The sequence below is a fragment of the Alligator sinensis genome, unplaced genomic scaffold, assembly GCF_000455745.1.
Source record: "Alligator sinensis unplaced genomic scaffold, ASM45574v1 scaffold343_1, whole genome shotgun sequence".
Taxonomy (NCBI): Eukaryota; Metazoa; Chordata; order Crocodylia; family Alligatoridae; genus Alligator; species Alligator sinensis.
In genome coordinates this window covers 1,217,164-1,238,977 of record NW_005841947.1, presented here as the reverse complement: position 1 = coordinate 1,238,977, position 21,814 = coordinate 1,217,164, and the positions used below count along the sequence as shown (strand labels likewise).

The 21,814-nt window shown below is 42.7% G+C and overlaps 1 protein-coding gene across 38 annotated transcripts in view; it reads left to right on the top strand.

The window, feature by feature from the left end:
- The window catches only part of ZBTB20 (zinc finger and BTB domain containing 20), a 621,054-nt gene that overhangs the window by 559,460 nt on the left and 39,780 nt on the right, over positions 1 to 21,814 (top strand). For 36 of the 38 annotated variants that reach the window (XR_003093196.1, XM_025199647.1, XM_025199650.1 and 33 more), the window contains one exon: positions 14,423 to 14,524. The gene's annotated coding sequence lies outside the window, so the exon portion shown is untranslated. The remainder of the gene's footprint in view (positions 1 to 14,422; positions 14,525 to 21,814) is intronic. The other 2 variants (XM_025199635.1, XM_025199629.1) reach the window with 1 other exon arrangement.

Genomic DNA, 21,814 nt, shown 5'->3' with positions numbered 1-21,814 from the left:
CCTGCTTGTTGGAGAAGGGCCATATATTCCTGTAATAGTGTCCTCCCTTCACCCCTCCCCCCCGCTTAGAACTACAGAAGACATATTGTGAGCTCTGGTGGCCACTTGTAACCCTCACTCACTGCACCAATAAGCTGTCATCATGTACTTTTCCTTAGAACAAACATAAAAGCAGACTGAAAGAAAATAAAACCTCTTCCCCTTTTCTTCTTCTTCTCCCATGGTGCTAGACCACAGGCATCCTCTCTTCCAATTTCCAAGAGAATGCCCTCAGCACTAGGCTATGGAAAGGACTAGCCTGGAGACAGTCTTCACTTTACCTGTTAAAGCTGTGCTTCTCCATAGAAAGGAATGCAATATTTAAACCACCAAAAAGAAGTGAGAGACAGCATGACTGTAGCCCAGCAAGGAACAGTTGTGCCGCTGCTGCTTGTCCCCAGGGAACACCCCTGCATGCACGCTCTGGCATGTGGCAAGTTGCCCCAGGTGGGGTAGGGGAGGCTTGGGCCAGCACCTGGGCTGGTCCCAGCAGCCTTCCCTGGGTCCTGGGGCCTCCCAGGGCTCCAGCAGCTGTAATTCAGGCAGGTGGAGCCTGGCCAGCAGCCAGAGCATGGTTCCAGCCAGCCAGGCTCTGGTTTTGAGTGGCGCAAACTGCCATGTGCGCCACCCCATTTTTTTCTGCAGCAGTTTTTTTTGACCCTGGGCTCTCAGAGGGGTCTGCGGTACCCCAGACTGCACATGTATACTCGTCTGGATGCTCCCTAGAATGCCTGGCACCCAGAAGTTAAGTGTAGCAATCTCACAATTCAGTGCCCTGTAGATGTGGGCATTGGTGATATAAGGGGATTTTGATTAAGACCTGTTGGGTAATGAGTAAGTCAGAATTAAGATTGGTATTGGAGACGTATGAATTCCCCAAGTTCTCAGCATCACAATTTTTTTTTTTACTGGCTATCATTCTGTTCTTGTTTTAAATGGCAACGTATTTTCCATTTTAATTTTTTTGTCAGGAATAAGACAGCAACAATTTATTTCAGATTTGCCTTGCTTAAGGAGAGTAAAGAGGCAATGCAGATTGCAAAAGGTTGAGCTTTTGGTTTGGGATTCACCTGCAAACTCTGCAGTTGAGGCCCATCTCAAGTCCAGAAGTGCCTGTCTGGGGCTCTGTCCTTAGCAGGAAGAACCACCTATTGGATTTACTCCCTGAGATGTTAAAATTTTCATCCTGTAACTCAGAACTGGTGCAGCGTGCATTTTAAAAATAAAACAAATTGCTCTGAGTCCCTCTCTGTAGTGAGGCATTTGGAGTCATATGAGAGTGTGTGTGTCTAGGAGGTAGACAGATTCTCTACCTGGAAATGGCTTGCTATTATTAGCTGTTCAGTTACCAGGGGTTATGTAAGACAATTGAAGCTCTGTTTTTTAACAGAGACATGATTCATGCTACTTGTAGTAACAGTAACCACCTCCAAACGAGACAGAAAGCAGACACAGACAAAAGGCTGGAGAAATCAATGCTGGCTGAGCACAGCCATTCTCCTGATACCTTCTGCCTCTCAAACAGAGCACTCGGGTTATCAAGAGTGGATATTACTGCTAATTCTGGATCACTTGAAGTCTCCTGGATTCACTGAGTTGATGTATCTGTATCAGTGGCCTTTGCTCAGAAAGACTGGGTCTGCTGGAGCTGTGACAATGGGTTGTACTCAGCATTCTTTACACCGTCCCTGACAGCGTCTGTGGTACGCCGAGTGAGACTGAAGTAGCTGTAAGCAGAACTAGCACTCCTACTCTATTTTCTCAGTTACTCCTGCTGGGAAAGGCTGGAACCAAAACAACTTTTGGCTCCTCTGTAGTTAACACTTCCACAGTCATTTTTATAGGAATGCACAGGGAGAGTTGAGACCAGGAGTAGCTTTGAACTTCTGCCAGCGTTCTTCATTAGACCAAATTGTGAAGTTTGCTTGAAACTAAACTAGCTGCAAGTTCCTTACAGCCAGCATTCTGGTACCATTGCCTACATCGCCTCCTGCTGAGAGAGGCAGGCATCAGAGTCTCCACTACAAGTACATTCACTTCCACTGTTCTCTGCAATGACTTCTGCTGATAGAGGCTGGGGGCAAGGGAGCAGCAAGCTCTTCATCAAACAGTGCTTCAGCCCATCCCTACAGAGCTTCTTGCTCCTATGAAAGTGGAGTAATGTTCAGCTGCATCAGACCAATGCACCTACATCACTGATAAAGCTGCCTACTGAGAAAGGCAAGGGACTATAGTAGCTGTTAGGTTTCCCAAAATCAGCATTCCTGTGTTACTCCATAAAGTATAGTGCAATGCAGTACAGTATAACGCAGTATTTTATAGCAGCGGTTCTCAAAATTTTTGGATTTGAGATCCTCCATAACTTTTGTGAATTGAGTGGCACCCCATTTCAAAAATGAATTTATATCTTACTGTGTTTACCTACTAAGCAGATAGGTGCCCATCCTTATCTGCTTATCTCCTCACACCTTGTTTATCTCCTTACACCTCAACAACACCATCCTGGTTGAGAATCACTGTTCTATAGTAGAGTATAACTTATTTAAAGATACCGGGATGCCTGCAAATTTCAGGCCAGGAAAATAGAAACCACTACATCGGGTTATTTTTGCTATCAAGAAGAAACTAAGGATTTGGAAATAACTTCTTTCTTACTCATAAAAACAGCACTCTGACATTAGCAGTGCTTAACTAACAGAAGAGCCAACCTCCTTCAACTTCATTCTCTAAGGTTTTTTAAATGACCAGAGAAATAGCCTTTAATATGCACAGGAGAGAGCTAAATACTCAACTCTAATAAATCTGAAGTGAATAAGACTCGTTAATAGTGGAATAAAAACAATTATAATAATAATTACTATTTTTCATTCTTATTAATGCATTATACCTTATATACGGTATGTGGCAGAGATCACTTCTCCTTCTACTAATATTAAGAGTCATTCTACATCAGCCATGCTCCACCCAGCCCTTAGCAGAGAAATAAAAAAATAACTCACAATTCATTAGAAGTCAATCTGCACTCAGATCCAGAATCCGACCTTTCCCAGCATGGGGTATATGAAATCCAGACCCTAATGTTAAAGCCCGAGTTGGCATCTGTACATTTCAGGCAGACTGGGGGAAAATCCTGTTTAGACGCAGAAGATACATTACCTTACTTAAAATATCAAATAATTATCACAAATATAAATCACACCTCAAGACATATTGCACTCAGTGACTTGACATTTCAAATGATGAGTTTCACAAATGTGCATAACCATCAGATTTGATTGAACAGTGGTTTAGAATAAATTCACATGTTCATCTAAAAGTTTTTAGCATTGTGTTCTGGCACTGAAGCGTGAAACAGGAAATCTACAGTGGCTTTCTCCTTGCTTGTGATGAAGCAAACTCTTTGATCAAATCTTCAAACTCCTAGGCTGCAGTCAGTTATCCCTCAATGGATAATCAAGCCAAAGCTCAGAGTTCCCCATTTCACCATGGATCCTGTGTGATTTTTTTTAATCCTTTTTGACACAAATTTAACAAGCATTCATCTGCAATTTGAGGCTAGCACCATAAAGTATATGGGAAGAACAGCATATGGATTTGGAAGAATTTGCTTTGGGTTCTTTTTACCTGACCTCTCTTTTCACTGGTTTGGTTACTGATTCTCTAACAGTTGAATTGCTCGAGGAAATCTCTACAGATTAGTGACACTTAGCTGGAAAGACAATTTACAAGATATTTGAGTCTTTTTGCGACATTGGCATTGTGGTATGGTGAGATGTTATGAATCTTGGAGGCTGGGGACAAGGCATTCCTAGTAAGGGACTTTGGGCTTTGACCTCTGTATCTCAGGAGATCAGAGAAAGCTAATGTCTTGTCTCTCTCAAAACACAACACAAAGCACACATTTTTATGCATACTTTCCCCTAATGGGATATCAATGTATTAACTAGAAAGTAGTCTTTCTCCCAAGAAATATCTCTTTCCAAAGGCAGTCAAGTAATTAAACCTCACTTTACAGAGAAGAGTTTTTCCAAGAGGATGCTGAGTTCTTTTAATTCTTGCATTTGCCCACTTGATAACATGGGGATTATTGGCTGGCTAGAAAAGGAAACAGATAGGTAAATGAAGTTGTTTCCTTTTCTGCTCTGCATTTCTGCAACAAGTCGACCAAGTGAGTCCAAATTTGTATCTGGTGCAACTCCATTGACATTAGTGGAATCATGCCTTACTTAAAGAGAACCTCATGAATGGATTATTTATGAGAGAGTCTCCTCTTCCTGAACCACGAAAGGATCAATCAGGCTGCTGGTTGAGAAAAACCGTGAAAGCATGAGAACCCCAGGACCTTCTGACCACACAAGAGAATTGAATCTTTCTACAGCAAGTGATGTACAGTTACAAGTGTTGTCTTCAGAGCAGGTGCCAGTTGATACATTTCATCTTTATGAAGTTCTTTCTGTGTTGACATAGTGCAGTCAGTGCATAGAGACAGGTGAAAATAGATCGTGAGTTTGCAGTCTCTTGCTCTTTGGGGAAATCTTGTACATTCTTCTCTTCCCTGACATCTGTGGAACTGAGGGCCTGTTGCTTTGGAGATGTACTAAAATGTTTGTAATCACAGCAGTAGACTGAACCAGTTTGTGAAAAATAGACCAGCCATTCTCCTTTTATACTTGCATTGTTTTATTCATCCTGAAAAATAATGTCCTTTCAGACTTCGTTTGACGTCTCCATGATGTTGAACAGATTTGGAGAAATCACCAATATTTTGACAGGGTTCCTTGGCAATGAAATGTTCATGAAGCTCATCTGTCATGAGCTCATCTGGCTCATCTCACCAAAGGAGTGGATTGGATAGATATGTTACTGCAACAGTTTAATTCCTACTCATTTTCTTGGTTCCTGGTGGCTGGACTGATGGCAATTTGTTATTTTAGTGGCAAAAGCAGTGACAGTAATGGAGGCATAGATTCACCTTCATTCTTTGCTGTCCATGACTGCAAGTCAGTGTCACATTTTCCAACTACCTTTCAGTGACATAGTGGGGCCCTTATGCTACACTGGTCACCTTTAACAAATGATTAGGGACCTACTGAATTCATGGCAGAAGTGGGTTGCACTGTGGCTCCTTTAATCTTGCAGGTTCCCCTGCATCCCCATCCCTTCTTTCCCCCACCCCCACAGCTGATTGATGAAGGGGCTCCACTTGCAGCTCGCTCCTGATCAGCAGGGAGGTGAAAACTGCAGGTTTTAAATTTGACACCATTTTTACCTCCTGCCACTGATTGGCTGAGTAGCCCTGGATGACCCTGCTGTTTGTTGATGATTGGCGGGGAGGCAAAAATGGCACCATGTTTGAAACTGCAGTTTTAGCTTCCCTGCTGATCAGGAGAGAGTGGAGAAGTCCTCCACTAATCAGTGAAGGTAGGAGCAAGGGGTGAGGTGCACTTGGGGGGAACATGCAAGATTAAAGGAACCACCGCGCACTCTACTTCCTCTGTGAATTTGGTAGGTCCCTACAAATGATGCATATAGCATCTAAGGTTTCATCAAGGCAGGTGTTTTTTCTCCATGTTTTCCTGTGTTTGCCTCCATGTTTTCCTGTTTTGATCTCCCTGTCATAAATCAGGTTCATCATAATCTTGCCATGTTGCGTTTTGCAGCAAATGAGCTCTTGGGGCTGTTTCTGAGTTCACACTGGTTCCAACACAAGTAAACATCTATCTTCTGATAGCACGTAGAGGTCCTGGTGTGGAGCCCCCAGGACCTAGTGGTTCCGGGGCTCCATTGTACTGTATATCATACAGACGTACATATGAAACAATCCTTGCTCCAGCAAGCTTACGTATGTGTAGCTCCAGTGAACCCAATGAAGTTACTCTTTATTTCCCTCTGCTTCAGTGTTGGCCTCACTCATACCTGACTGCTATAGGATGCTATTACGATGTTTGCACACTTTGTGATTCCAAGAGGTGTTCAAATACTGTAATGACAGACACTTTATGAAAAAGAAATAGAATCTGATATGATTCAATTTAATTAAAGTATTTTCCCTAAGATCATTTGAAAAATTAGCAAAAGGAAATATATGCATCAGCAATATCAGTCTATCTGCATGTGTGTGTATGAAATATTAATACATAAATCATTTTCTTCTCTATGTCTGTGGTGAAATGGTTGATTGTTCCACTTTGGTCCTCCTCATGACTGGGCATGGCATCACAAATGTGCATATCCTCTGTGAGCTGCCACTCCAGGCCTTGTGGTGAATTGTCTTTTCTGTGATTCAGACCTCTGAGCAGGTCATGGCCAGTCTTGCTCTTTCTAGACACCAGTTACCTAACAAATTCCAAGTAAAGCAATTGGGAGTCCCAACAAACATTGTCTTTCCCATATTCTGAATCTGCCCTCTGGGCTCCTGTCATAGCTCATGAGCTCTTGACAAAATATATATATATATATATATCCAAAGCCTCAGCTTTAGGTCGTAGGGAAAATACTGCCTCTTCAACAGCCTCTGCCTTAGGAAGTACTAAACTAAATGTGCAGTAACTATGGGGCCTTAATGAATGTGTAGACACGCCCCAGGAACCGAAGAGCCAGTGGATTATAATGTGACTTGGAAATTATCTCTTTTTCCGTAAGTGCCAGGTTGCAATTTAAGAAAAGAATTGTGGCTCAAGTAAAGTGAAATGTTATAGTAGCAGATAACAGGGAGGGAGACACAGATACCGATAAGCATTAGACACTGTGTACAACACACACTGGGAACAAGATGCAGAGCTGACTATAAACATGCATTGCTATTCCAGATTTCAGTAGGAACCCCTGGGGTTTGAGGGAAGATATTTCTCTCCAATACTTTTTCAAAGATGTCTTTATGGCAAAGTGGCCCTTACCAGACTAGAGCAGCATCCAGGCCATTGCATTCAGTGCATGATCTAGAAGCTGATGTTACTATGCAAATGGCTAAGCTGTAGATGAATAAAAGTCTGACGTTTAGTGCTACTACTCAAATAGAGACAGTGCTTTCACTGGAAAGAACAATTTTCCCCTGGCTGGTATTTCCCTATAGTTCTGTGTGCTGTAAACAAACCATGGTACCTTGGTCTTGTCTTGTAGTGTTCCTTGTACTCCTGAGGTTTCATATTTTTAAGGAGCACATTCTTCCCTCTTTTGGAGAGGTATGTGATACAAGCCTAGCACCTAACAACTGGGCCATCCTTCCTCTCAGTGGTTATCAGCCAAATCATTCATCTCATCTCAGCCAGCTGTTCGTGTTAACTTAGCACTTCCTGTCCGAAGTGACCACAGATGTAGAATCCCCCCCTGCTTTTCTCCATTCCTCTCTGCACAGCACTCTGGTGGGGTGTGTCCTCACTGGTAGGTTGAGGCTCCAGTATCTGCCTGGCTCAGTTAGCTCAGATCCTGAAGTCTGCAATACATAATAGGCAGGGTGCACGCTAGTATACTGCCCTGTTACCAAGCATTAATGAAGTACACCCAGGGCCCAGGATTGTTCTTGCACGTTATATGCTGAGGGATAATACCAGGGACAATCATAAGCATTTTCCCAAAAGTAATTATGACAGTGATAAAAAGCTTGCTTGACTCAGGCATCCCGGATTGGAAACATATTTATAATCAGGAAAAAGGCTCTAACTAAACATGCTTCCTTCTTTCTCAAGAGATCTACCCTGTATGTAGATTTGGAATAAGATTTGTTCACTTTGATGACAAAAATAAGTTGTTGCTCCCTGATTGTTCTGCAGAGCCAGTGCCACTTCAGGGCAGCTGGTGAGACGCATCATCAAACCGACCTGCTAAGGACTTCATTAATGGGGATCATGGAAGAGGCAGAAACAAACATATATTTGTAGATACCAGGTGGGAGAGGGCATTGTTACACTAGCAAGCTATAGAAATCAGCTTTTGATTATAAAACTGAGCTTATTTGGGCAGGAGCTATTAAGAGAAAACTACAGACCTGCATGTCAGGTGCCAAACCCCAAACACAGAAGGAATCTTGTTCTGCTGACTGACACTAGCAGGCAGATCAGGTGAATATTATAAGCTCCAAGCAGGGAATATGAAAGGAATAGGATGGTGCCCTGGACTCGGAGGGACCTAGATTTAAGAACCATGATGGAGATATCCTGGAAACAGCTAGGATCAGGACCCGGTGTTGTCAGGAAGCTAAAGTTTAGTGTTGTCTAACTTAACAAAAAAGGAGACCCCAGAGAAGAGTTGTGTGTATAGGCTTTTGTGTTGTGCTAGGAACAGAGGTGGAATGCCACCTTCTTACACACATTTTAAGTAATATGATATGACAGACCATATCAGATCAATGGCGATGATTAATGAGCAGCTCTGGTAAGGTAGCAAACGAGTAAAGAAGGGTCAAGACACAAATTACAGAAGGGGGGGTAGAGGAGGGTCAGAGCATAAGAAGGTGGAGTTTGAGTTAGGAAGCCCATTAATCACCGGCATTATTATAAAGGACCAAATTTTGTGCTGACTTTCTGCCCCTTGTCACTCCAGCAAAGCCAGCACAGAAATTGACCTGAAGTGTGCATCTTAAATCACAATCTGAAGTACCTTGCTGCTATCATAAAATGGACCTTCTTTAATAATAAACAGTGAAATGATTAATGTGTCTTACTCCCTGTAAAATATTAAATAAGGCTTGGGCAGGGTGATGTGGAATAAGGGTGAAAACATATAAAATAGCTGATTTAGTACTGTTAATGGGAATGTTTTAACTAATAAACCTCTGCACTTCTGGAGTGCACTCATCCAAGAAACTCAGTGTCTTCAAAATCTTAATTAGGCCTAGCAACACCCCCTCCCCACCCTCAACCCCATTGAGTAGATGCAAACCTTCTCATTTTACACAGGGAGGAACTAAGACACAGAGGAGCTGCATGACCTGCCCAAGATCCCGAAGTTCAGCTGTGGCAGAGCTGCAAAGAAAACCCTCTAGATCCAGGCTCCCTGCTTCCTTTCTGGTGTATTTGTGAAGAATGTCTCTCTCTTTGCCTATCTCCAGGCTCCAAAATCTTTTTCAGTGGCCATCTCCTGAGGGGACACAAGACCCCTTCTTTACAACATTCTTGAGCGCTGTTCCCCCAGTAACGTCCCTCAGGGTCTAAGCTTTAGTTTCATGGAGCTTATGCTTCAAAGATTATTAGACGCTTGATGTCCCCAGTGGCAGTGTGTTTTCCTAGTACACGAAAGCACCTAAGTTGTTCAGGCCCCACAGGAAGTGCTGAAGAAAGGGAAAATGAAGCTGTCCAAGAGCCTGGACTCACAGCGTACACTGGTAGAATCAGACTTCACACCAGTGCAAACTAGCAGCAGACACACAATGTGTAGCTCTACATCAGTATAACGTACTTAAATCCAGTGGAGAATTGCTGTAGGAAAAAAATAAGGGATAAAAAAACACTGGTGTCCCTATTATCTCTCTGCAGCTTATCACAGTGCAGCTATTTGTTCAAGGCAGAGGCAGGCCTGTTCCCCTGCCACCTACAACTGAGAGGATGTAGCAGCATATAGTGCATGCAGTTACCTGCTTCTGGTCCTAGTATAATTTACATTGGTATATAACACATTGCAAATTATGCTAGGGTAAATATGCCCTCTGTCCAGGCCCTAAATGTTCAGGGACCTAAGACTTTATTTATAGTTCTTCATCCACAGTGACTTTTTCAGTATGCCTCGAGGAGTAAAATACTTATCTCATATTGACTTTCACATTGTCTAGTACCTAATTCCTATGTGGGTTTCCCTCGCTTTATGCAGGTTCTGTGTGTGCAAATTCGCTTTTATGCAATGACCCTTTTTATACCAAGAATTCATTATATGCAAGGTAAATTTACTCTGATGCAATCAGTGTGGTGGAAGCCCCCAGTCAGCTGCTTTGTGTGGTGCATTGTGGGAGTGATGCGCACCAAAATACAGTCTCCTGTGTGGATCTGTGCTCCTCACTTTTTGTCTGTGACACGTGTTTCTGTAGTTGTCACCCCCATTATAATAGCTCCTTGTGCTTGTGTGTACTGTCTGCTGTTGGTGAGTACCAAAATTGTCTTGTAAAAGTGGTAGAAATGGGTCTGGGGGTCAGTACAGTCGAGGTCTTGGAACATATTCCTAATTTGTTACATTGTAAAGTGGGTTCACTTTATGCGAATTCAAGTTATGCACCGTTTTCCAGGAACCCATGTACAGCATAAAGTGAGGGAAACCTTTACATATGTTTGGAGCTCTATTTTCACCATCATGTTTCCCTTCCTCTTGGTACCAAACTACAGAGTGAGTACTGGGACAATGTGACAACAAACATTTCTTCCATAGAGCAGAATGATAAATGGAAAAGGAAAGAAGAGGTGTGATAAAATACATGAGGCTGGACTCTTTCAGTCCTTTGGCTTTTCTGAGCAAGGATGTTACAAGTTAGGTAGAGGCATTCAAAAAGCCGTAGGCAGAATCAGTCCAAATAACATGGTTTTCTGTAAGCAGCATAGCTTAGATTGGTAGCAAACAGAATGCACATTTGCCATTTGGTGGGAATGCAAATCTTAGACCAGGATTCACCATTTTTAAACCAAACTATCTGTGCCAAACCTGTTTTCTGTTATGGGTATTGACTGTTTTTTGATTACTTATACCAGTAAAAGTGTAATGTCTGTATCTGGCCACAGAGTGAAACAACAGGAGTTTCATCTGATATCCTTTAGTCCTTCTGCTTGCAGAACTGAAGTTGGAGTAAAATATAGAGATGGACTGTAGGGTTGGGTGCCTGATAGGGGCTACAAGATTTAGATCATAGAAAGATGAAGAGACAGAGTTCAGTTAAAAAAAATTGACCTGTGAAATGTACAGGGGAAGCAAGGTCAAAATTAATAGAAACAGAGGTGAGGAGTGCATGAAATTCAAGACAAATTGGAAGGAGGAATAAAAAGTAAAACCTTGCTGAATGTTAACAATGAAACTTTAAACTACACAATTAGACCTTATTACACCCTTAAATCCAAACCGTAATGTTTGTCAAAGATGTCACAGTGGTATGTGTATCTGTCAAGCCAACGTACAGTTAATGTATGGTCTGAGGCCAAAATCCTTGTGAAATTCCGTGGTTCTGACCGAGTTTTTGTTTTGAGTTTTTCAGATTTAATAAATCTGAAATTCAAAGCAAACTTCAAGAGGGGTGAACCCACCAGGACAGGAACCAAAAAAGATATTTGCTTTGGCCCCTGTGTCGTGTAACTGCCAAGCTTTTCATCATCTGTTGAAAAAGAGCTGGTTACACAGATTCATCATTATTACAAAATGCATAAATTTAACTGATACTGAATGCATGCTTTGTGCACTACATTATTAGAGGGGTATCAATAAATCCTTTAGTGTGCTTGTAGGCATTCATCTCATTGTGTGCATCATATAGATTGTTGTTTTTTAATATTGTTGTGTTGCATTTACCACCGTGAATTCAGTCTTTCACCACAAAGTTAAAACACCTGTGAACTAACAGTTATACCTTGCATGGTTCTCCTGCTCCTGTGGGTTGGTTTGACTTTTTTGTTAAAGTAAATGTCTGGGGCTGCTGCTTTGGTTGCTGCTTCCCTTCCTCTTAGTGAACAAGTTGGGGAAAATCATGACTCGCAAGATTAGCTTTGTATGAGCAAAATCACTGATGTCCATGAAGCATGTATGAGTGAAGTGAACATGACTTAGCTTATCAGTTAGCTTTAGACATAACTTCAGCCTCCCAAAGCACCAGAGGGTTATAGTAGGTACAGAAAGAGAGAGAGATGTGCTGTCAGGCTAGAGCAGTGGCACCCAACCTTTTGGCCCCTGAGTCAGATCGCACATGGGGTTGGTGCCTAGGATCAGACTTTCTGCTCTGGTTGCAGTCACTAGTATGCAGGGCCATGTTATCTAGTGCACAGGGCTCCCTATGGATCCAGAAATTTGGCAGCGAGGAAGCAGCAATTAATGTTACCCCTGCTCCCCCACTACCAAGTTTTCAAACCTGTGGGGAACCTTATGTGTGGGGAACCCTGCCAGATCTGGCCTCTGGGCCAGGGTTTGAACACCCGAGGTCTAGAGAAGAATTCATTTTGCAAAGGATTTGCCACAGCCTACAAAGCTCTGCAGTGCCCAGATGGAGGGATTTGGTTTAGCCAGTAAGAAAACTAGGAACCATTTGCAAAAGTCAGGCCTGAGTCTGGAATTCTGCACTTTACCAAAGATCAAGGGACTTCGAATTTTTTTCTGTTTTAGGTCACTAGTCCAAATCCCTCATAGGGCAGGATATGGTCTCTCATAGGGGACATTACAGACTGGAAGCTGTAACTGAAGTTTGATCTTCACTGGCAGACTGGAAGGAAATTATGCCCTTGGTTTACTTTTGTCTTCACCATGGCATCTGCTGATGGCTGCAAGGATAGACATGGGGTGTCTTCTTTTATACTGTTCCACTATGATATTAGCCACTGTTGCAGTGATGGAGAGAAAGCAGTCAGACAGTATCCTTTTCCTCTCTTTTCTCGTCTTTTAGCTGAGTCAGCTATTTCTGCCTGTGCTCTGAACAAGATTAGATAACACACTAGGAAAAGATCTGGTGCTTATCCCTAGCTAGTGCTTCCACCATTTCTCAGTTTTGATGTTGTCATAATGGGTAACCTCCAAGACCGTGAAGGAATTCTGTTTTGTGGTTGTTTGGTTCTTGATTCCTGTACCGGCAGTCCTTGAACTTATGACACAATTGGTTCCTGAAAACCATGTCTTAAGTCGAAACGGCATAACTTGGAACCAATTTTCCCATAGGAACAATGTTATAAATGGGGGATTGGTTCCTGAACCAAGGCCCAATATTTTATTTTCCCCAACCCCCCCCCCGAATTTTGTACTCAATCAATTATAGATGAGTAATATTGCTACATTAATGTATTCATATTGTAAATAGCAATCATATTGATTTGGAAGGACTTCTTTGAGGTGACTTTGCTGGATTTTTTGAAAGGCTCTTGGTGGGACTTTTTGAAGGGTTCTTGGCTGTATTCTTCTCAGGAGTCTTGGCTGCAGGTTTTTCTGGAGTCTTGTCTACTTTTTTAAAGAACGTGTCCAAGGAAGTTTGGACAGCTGTTCTTCAGGGAAATGGGTGACACAGCAACTTGTTCGCTGTCATGGCATCACATCAGATCAAGCATTGTAAAGTTGAAACTGACATCAGAAAGTTGAAACGGTGTCAATTTAGAAACGTTGTAAGTGCGAAATGTTGAAACTTGAAGCGTTGTAAGGCGAGGACTGCCTGTACATCCTAATGACCTGGGAGAGGTTGTGCCAGTGAGATTGGAGACCAGATTCCACTTTTATCTATAGCTGGGTTTGGGATTATGGAACAGAATTTAGCCCTACCAGATTTCCCTCTGGGCATGGGCAGGTCTATAATGTAGTAAACTGATCTTATACTACATACTGTAGTCAAAGTGGAGGAGATGTACCCGTGCACAGCCCGGCTATGCAGTAATTAATTCAGATCCAGAGGAAAGTTACCCTTTCAAAACTTGTAGTAACTTTTCTACATAGAGCCTTTTATGTGTCTGCTCCCCAGGTAAGCTTTTCTCAGTGAACGCTGGCTCTTTCACTGAAAGTTGCCAGGCACTGTATTGCAGCCTCCTGCAGGAAGCTAGTTTGGGATAGCTGGTCCTGTGTCCACTCCTGACTATGGAGTAAATATACTACACAGTGGGTGCATCTGCACATACTATTAATACAAATTAATAAACTCCAGTGCAGTTCACATTGGAGTTTATTGCTCCTGGGCACAGCATTTACATATGCACCTGGGACCACAGCATGTTGAGTTGGGTCAGAGCAACCCTGGCCAGCAGGGGGAACCAGAGGTCAGCCTGTCAACCCCGGGCTTCTCTGATCCAGCTCAGCATGTTGTGGAGGGGCTGGCTGAGGCACTAGGGTGTTCCAGTGCAGGGTTAGCCAGCAGGCAGCCCCCACAGTAAAGCACCCTCATGCTCCAGCCAGCCCCATCAACATCTACATGTGCAGCGCAGCTCACTAAATAATGCTACTGAACGATAGTGCTTGTGTTTACAAGTACTAACCTACAGCAGAGTTAATTAGTTTCCTGTGCCCTAATAGGGTCACACATGTAGATACTGAGACTTTACTGTGGAGCTAATTAGACAACTGCAGTAAACGTCTCATGTAGATGCACCCAGTAAAATCCAAGGTAAATTGCCCCATAATGATCATGTTGTAGGTCTACATTCTCTCATATGGAAATGTGCAGCATATCAGTCAACTTTACAGCAAATTCTCTCATTTTGGTAGCCTACTAAAATACATTCTGTTTGGTTCTTTTCAGTACAGACGCAGCCTCTCTCTGTTCCCTGCCCCAATGAACGTCTGCACTAGATCCAAGGCTTGGAGTGACTTACCTGAAGAGTGACACCATTCAGAAACCACTGTAAGTAAATGTTACGTCCTATAAAAGACTTGTTCAAAAAATTGGTATGAATTTGATGTCATCACCCTCCTGCTGCAGCTCAGCAATTCTTTCTTCTATATCCTTATATCTTTTCACTTTGCTCTGCCATAGTAGGATCTTTCTGCCTCTAGTGAGAATTTAATGCTGCTCTAGTTGATGTCTCCATGTTACTTACTTGAGTTTTGATTAGATTTCTTTGTCTTTTGTCGATGTGCTAGTCTGGTGGAAATGATGTACATCACCTCTTGTTGGCATCATATTAAAGTTTGGAAGCTATTTCTGTCGGGATTCAATGTGTGGCACAGGACTGCAACAAGAGGTGATGTAAATCATTGCCACTCTTCTGGCTTTTTATGGTGCAGGTCAGGATCTCTATTTGTCCTCATAGTCTGGCAAAATCCTGCTTAGATCTTTCTGCCTTTCAAACACATTTCCTGTTGTTCTAGTTGTATTGCTTTCCCTTCTTGGCCTTCTGCAGTGTTCTGAAAAAATCCTGTATTGCTGTTCTAGAGGTTTTTCTGTTAATTTAATCATTTTGAGCTGTTTGGGTCAGATCTCTCTCCCATCATGTAGGGGCTTTTTACCATTGTGATGAGATCTTGATTCTCATCGTAGCTTTGTCATGGAATGGGACAGGGTTTTATGCTTCTTGTCATCGTTTCATCTTGTTAGGGTTGTATTCCTCACTCATTCTGGTCAAGTATCTTTGCCTTCTGAGTTCAGTTGGTGTTCTGTTCAGATTTCTCTGCGTGCTGCTCCTTTTGGAAGTCTGTATCTCCAGTGTAAGTTATAGCTGCATGTACAGTTGGAGGTTTGACTGCAGCTCATGTAGACACACCAAAGCTTGCTTTAAGCTGGCTAATGAGGGTACTGCTTAGCAGTGGAGCCACAGAAGTACAGAGCTCAGCATGGGTTAATCATCAAGCATTTAGCCAGCTTCTTGGGCAAGTTCTGCAGCCCATACCAAATCCCATGTTGGCATGGCTACGCTGTTAGCGCTACCCAAAACTACCAACAGGTGACTGCGATGTGGACTTACCCTTTGTTTTGTGGCCAGGGTTCAGCTTGCTTTAGGAATATACTCAGTGTCTCCCTCTGCCTCCCTTTGTCAGTTTCTAAACATCCATCAGTTTCACATCTGAGAGAGGTGCAGCATCAGTAGGGAGAAGCACTGATACTGAGAGTGGCATAAGTCTCCCATTCAGACAGGAGGAAAGTGATTGTGTAGTACAATGCAAAGGAAAAAAATATTGTGTAAAATTCCTCTTCGAATGGGAAAAGCCAGATGCCTTGAGTTGAATATATATATGAATTCTATGCGCTACCAAATTAAGGCCAAACTGTGACTCAAAGAGTGAGTAAAGTGCTTGGGTAGCAAGCACTGGAGCAGTTACTGGAGGCAAACACTACCTCTGCTGGGAGTAGTGCCTGGAGTATCGATTGGGGAATCTAGTTGGTGGCAGCACCTAAGACATCGTTAGCAATCTCCTGGTACTGTCCTTCCAGTCCAGCTGGCATGCAGAGGCCTCAACCATGACCCAGCCACACTCCTTGAGGGGGGAAAATGGGGGAGATGCAACAGGGCCAGCACCCTGTTTCCTTTCCCCTTATTGCCAGGAATTACAAACAGCCTAAACGGACCTGTCTCCTTCACATAATAAGCCACAGGGAAGGCAGGCACCTTTTTTGCTCGTGCCCATGGCATGGTGTATTTGTAGGGGGGCAGGCAGAATTTGGCTTTTGTATAATAATTTATCTTGTTTGTCTCACTGATAATTCTTGCAATACAGAATCTGATGGGACACTTCTCTGTGTTTGCTTTGCTCCCAAAGTCGCTCACAAGCCCTGTCTACAGCTACCTTTCTTCAGGAGCTGGAGAAGAATTCAGCCTGCATCTTTACTTCATTCACAGTCTCTTCAGAATAAGATATCCTGGTCTGAAGGATCCTAACTATTAGTTACCTTTGTGCTCATCTCTACCATACCCATCCAGTGTGGGGTTTTGATGAAAAGCTGTCTCCAGCCCATGATTCAGGGAAGAAATTAGGAATTCATTAAAAAATATATATATATGAGCCTATCTCATCTCATTCACCCCTTATGGCTCCAACCAGAAAGAAATGTGACCATGAGAAATCCAGTCCTTTTTATTTAATAACTTGGATTAGTTGTAGTGGTTTGGAACATGGTTTTGGAAGTGAAAAATCATAGAGCATTTGAGTCCATTTCTGAATTTCTGCTGGGGCTTTGGATTGATGTAACAGCATCAAAGGAAGGCTCAAGCATTCACCAAAGTTACAATGGCATTTGGGAAATACCAGCAGCTGAGCAAAGTAAATTGCCTCACTATGAGGGAAACCAGACTTAGAGGCAGGGGAACAGTCTTCCCAAACATGGATAATTGTTGCAAGGAAAAACCTGAGAAGCAACACCTGAAAGAGACTGAGAAGGGATGAGGAGAGGTAGGGGAGAAGGGGTGTTATTGAACAGCAAACTGCATGTGAGTTTGTAGTGCAGTATGGCAGCAGGATTTCAAAGGTCTCCCAAAGCAAGGAGATGGTAGTTTCTTTCTGTGTAACTCCAAGGTGACCAAACAGCAATCAGTTCCTTTTAAAATTAGCATAGGAAAGGGCCTACATTCCTATAGAATCAGTACTCTGAACACCGCCTTTGCTTCATTATTATGCGGTGTCAGGTTTCTGGATCGTTATTGTAATATACTGTAGAGTTGAGAAACATTGAAGAAGAGGACACCTCATTACAGAAAAAAAAATTGACAGTCAAGAAAGAGTTTAGGGTAGAGCAACAGAAATAGATGATGAGAGGCTGGAGAGACTGATGTACAAAAAAAATTGGAAAGACCTAAATCTGTACAGTTTGGGGAAGCAATGAGTAGTGGGTGTGGGAGCATGTTACATATGTCTGAAGAAAGTATAGCCAAGGAAGTATTAAATAGGAATTATTTTAATTAATACCATGGATACTGCTAGAAGTAATGTAATAAAATCCAGGTGCCCTTTATGAGGAATACCCGGAAAGGCTTTCTGGGAGAGGTATGGGATGGGAATGGAGCCCCACTGTAAGGGGCATTTAAAACTAGATGGAAAAAACCCCACTAGTAATGAAATCTTATAATCCTGCTCTACTCCTCAGGGCATGGGCTAATTGTAGAACATAAATAAGTTTTCTCCTAATGGAGGTAAATATGTCTTCTTCATGTTTCATCTTCCAGGATTTATAACATCAAGGCCATTTACAGTAACATCATTCACCCAGCATCTCTTTTCCCAATAGTTTAGTCAGGGGTAATCCCTGACTAAGTGCTAGACTAGGTAACCTCATGAGGTGCCTTCCAGCCCTACTTTTCTATGATCTTGGCCCTCCACTTTCCTTAAAATAACAAAGATCAAAGATGATGTTGATCCCATAATGATTGCTAGAATCAGGCACCATGATGAGAGGAGTGTATAATGCACCCCACTCAGCAAGAGGACACAATGCTCCACCAGCTCTTTCATTCCTCTTTTTGTGACCAACCATCTATCCCCTTCGAAACATCCTGTAGGGGAGGGGAGAATGCCCCAATTTATCTTGTGAAGTGAGAGGATGAGAGCATATAAAAAGGCTTCTAAATTTTGTGGAAGAGGTATAGTGACAATGAGTAAGGGTGGGCAATGGATCAGCATTGGCCATATGTCCACACTGCTGACAGTGGGGCTCTAGCCACGGGGATCTGAAGAAATGGGGAAAAGGCCCTTCCTAAAGTCTAAGAGCTTGGTCTCCCTCACAGGTTGTTACTGGTCAGAGTGACTACTGGGGTACTTTTTTCCCATAAAAAGTTTCCTCTAATTTTTAATCTGGCTGTATGTTTCAAGATGCCTTTCTTCTACTGGCATCTCCTGACCTTCTGATGTGTTTGCATTTGCTAGGTCCTAAGGTATAGACAGACATAATAGTTGTATTGCTATCAAAAGATACTAATATCAGCCCTTATGATGAGGCTGTTATGCCAGCTTTATTTTGTAGTAATACAAGTGTGGCAAAAGTGCCCTAACTTTAACTCTGCTTCACTGAAGGTCAAAGCTAGGGTGATTTAGCTAACAGCCACATCATAACAGCTGATGCACATTCCAGAAGAGCAGCACCCCTGCCTTTTGAAGCAGCTAAAATATGTTTCCCCATAGCCTTAGGCACAGGAAAAAAGTATGTCACAGGAAAAGAATCAGCAAGAATGGAAAGGAATCATAAAACACATTTCCTTTGTGCCCAAAAGATTGCTGACTCCTCTTTCCCCTAGACTGAGCACAGGCAGGGAGCCCTTCATCCCCATTTGGAATGGCTTCTATTGAGAAAGGATCTTGATGGTGAGCAGTAGTAGCAAGAAGATCCCTTTGAAAAATGAGATGCTACCTACAGCTTTGGTGATGCCACTCACTGCCTGTAGTTTAAAAAAAATAAATAAATAATTTTCTCACCCAGTCCTGTACTTGTTTCTGAGTGTCTGGGGTTCAAGACAAGTCAAAGTCACTGTGTTCTCTGTGGAGTTAGCTTTGCATGCCAGCCAGCTTCGCTGGAGTGAGAGCAGCCCCACAATGAAATAACATACAAGCTGCAGCGAGTGGTTGAATAAACAGCCCGAAGTGACCATGTTAGCCACCAAGAAGTTGTACACCTCCAGTGTTAGCCTGTACTTCCCAACAGGCCTGCCAACTCAAGCGAAAAGCACCACCTCCCTCAAGTGAAGGGTTTTCATGTCTGGAAGGGTCCCATGTTAATGTTATAACGCCAGTTATAACTCAGTTTTACTTTGCAGTGATAGCAAACCCTCTTATGTTGCAAATCTATTTCTAGGGATGATTTTATCCATTATTCCAAATTTCCAGTTCTGCGTCCCACCCCCAGTACCCCAGTCCACTGCTCACTGAGCAAGAAGTGGCATTGCCTAAAAGCTTTCCAAACTGCTCCAAAAAGATTGCTTTTTGTGCATATATATGTATGTGCTATGTGTATATGTGTGCATATGTGCATGCACATACATGCAGAAAGAAAGGGAGTTGGGAACAAGAGATGGAGAGAACATTTCTCAAGGTATTTAGCAACAATCTGGTTGGCAAATTTTTCCAACACACTAATGCAGTTCTGCTCCCCACTTCTCAGGCTCCTTTGGACGAAATGTGTATTTTCCATATGTTGGTTTTTTAAATGTATTACCATGTTGGCAGTAGGCCGTATGATCAGAGGTGGATCCAAGAGGCAGAACTGAAAGGCAAATGAAAGCACACAGTGTTTGAGGGTGCTAAGGTGCTCAGCCTGTTTCCCAGACCTCTCTATATAAAACATACTTACTGTATTTAACAATAGTCTGGTTTGCATATAGTTTCAATATAGTAATGCCATTCTTGACCCTGCTATACCAGCACAACTTTTAAGTTACTCCACTGAAGTGAATAAAGATATTTCCACTCTTCTGTGGTGTGAGCAAGATCAGGATCTGGCTCATTATATTTTCAGCCTATTTGTAACATACATTATTCTCTACCAGGCAGTATACAAGAGGCAATATTGTCCTATGTATTGAGAGTGCAGCTCCCAAAACCTAATGTACACCAAAGCTTGCCAGCACCACTGGGGTTAACACCAGCAGTCTCAGTCAGCCTCAATTCACCTAAAAATGCTCCTTTGAAACCCTGAAGCAGCCACTTTGGAAGCAGTCACACAAACCAAAATGTTTTTTGTGCTTTTTGACCAATTTGGGAGGTCCAATCAGAATCAACCAGTCCAGGACAGGTACCTGGAGCCAAGTAGTTTTGATCACTGAACCCAGCGAGCTACACTTGAGAGACACCCCTGGTAACTGGCCCAAAACTTCTGTGGCTATGTGCACATTTCTTTATCCCGTGCTTGCCCTTTAATATTTTTCCTTTTCACTCCACACCTACAGCCTTACTTTTTCTTTCTTTTTTGAAGACTGAGACTCTTGTAAATATTTTTGACATTTTTTTTTTTTTTTTTTTTTGGTGGGGGGTGGGGGGGGGGGGGTGTTGTTGGGGGGTTTTTCCCCTCCCCCTTCATTTTTGACCCATTTAACATTTTCCAGCGGAGTTTTCATTTTCCAGTTGAAGGGACACTTCATCAGGGTGTATAATTTTAACGCTCACGGCAAAGAAAGAGGAATCTTTTTTTTTTTAAGGAGCTTGGCAGATGAACCCCTGGCATAGTGACCAGGAGGAAGATTCTAGTGGAGGTTTTGTCTGGCGCTGATGTAGTGTGAAATCGTTCAGTCCTTTGCTGCCCTCTGAAGGTGACCAGCTAGAACTGGCAGCCATCAGGTTTGACGAGAGCTTTCACATGCTGTGCCCTCGGATATGCCAAGCTTATATAATTCCTTTATGTAACCAAAGACGACGTTCTCTATTAATGGCAAAGTGGTTTTGCTCTCTGTTGCATGATGGGTGCTCTTTCTTTCTTTCTTTCTTTCTTTCTTTCTTTCTTTCTTTCTTTCTTGTTTTTTGCTATTTCTCGTCTTTTTTTTTTCCTGATGCCTGGACACAAAAATGAAGATTTATATATACTACACACACACACACGTCAGATATTTCATTTGGCTATCTTAATGCATCTGTTCTTCTGCAGGACACTCTGGAAAGGGAAGTTTGGGGGTGGAGAATAAGAGAGAAAACTAGTTCTGTGGTGGTTCCTTATTTTTACTTCCGAGATCAGATGGGGCAAGGAGCAGTGTAGAAAAGGGTCCTGACACAGTAACCCTTCCAGGCATCTTAAGACATTATATGCCTTTTGTGTAGCCTGGTGCTCTGCTCTGAGAATGGTTGCCATGACTTGGGGAAAACTAGCTAAAACAGCAAAAGAATTGCTAGAGCTTCAGCAAAAGATGTGGATGGTCCCCTGGTGGAAAATATTGCATGCCTTTTGTTGTAAAGCATTGCTTTCTGCTGGATTAAGTATGCCTTATCCAGGCCAGACTTGGGCAGCTGAAATCAAGTTTCATTAGGTCATGCTTGCAAGCAACAGTGAGGGACATCTCCTTCCATCAGATAAAAACCTTTTTGGCCTCTGTTTCCAGAGAGTAAGCAAGAAGAGCATGGACTGCGCTTGTACCCTTGTGTGTGCTTCATTGGCTTCTGCTCCTTTTCATGAGGGTTACCTTAGATTGACACATGCCACAAGGCAGCCAGTTTTCTGCCTGAGGGCTACAAGTGACTACTGCTTCCTGGCAGTAATTTTGCAAAGTAAAGACCGTGCTTGAAACTT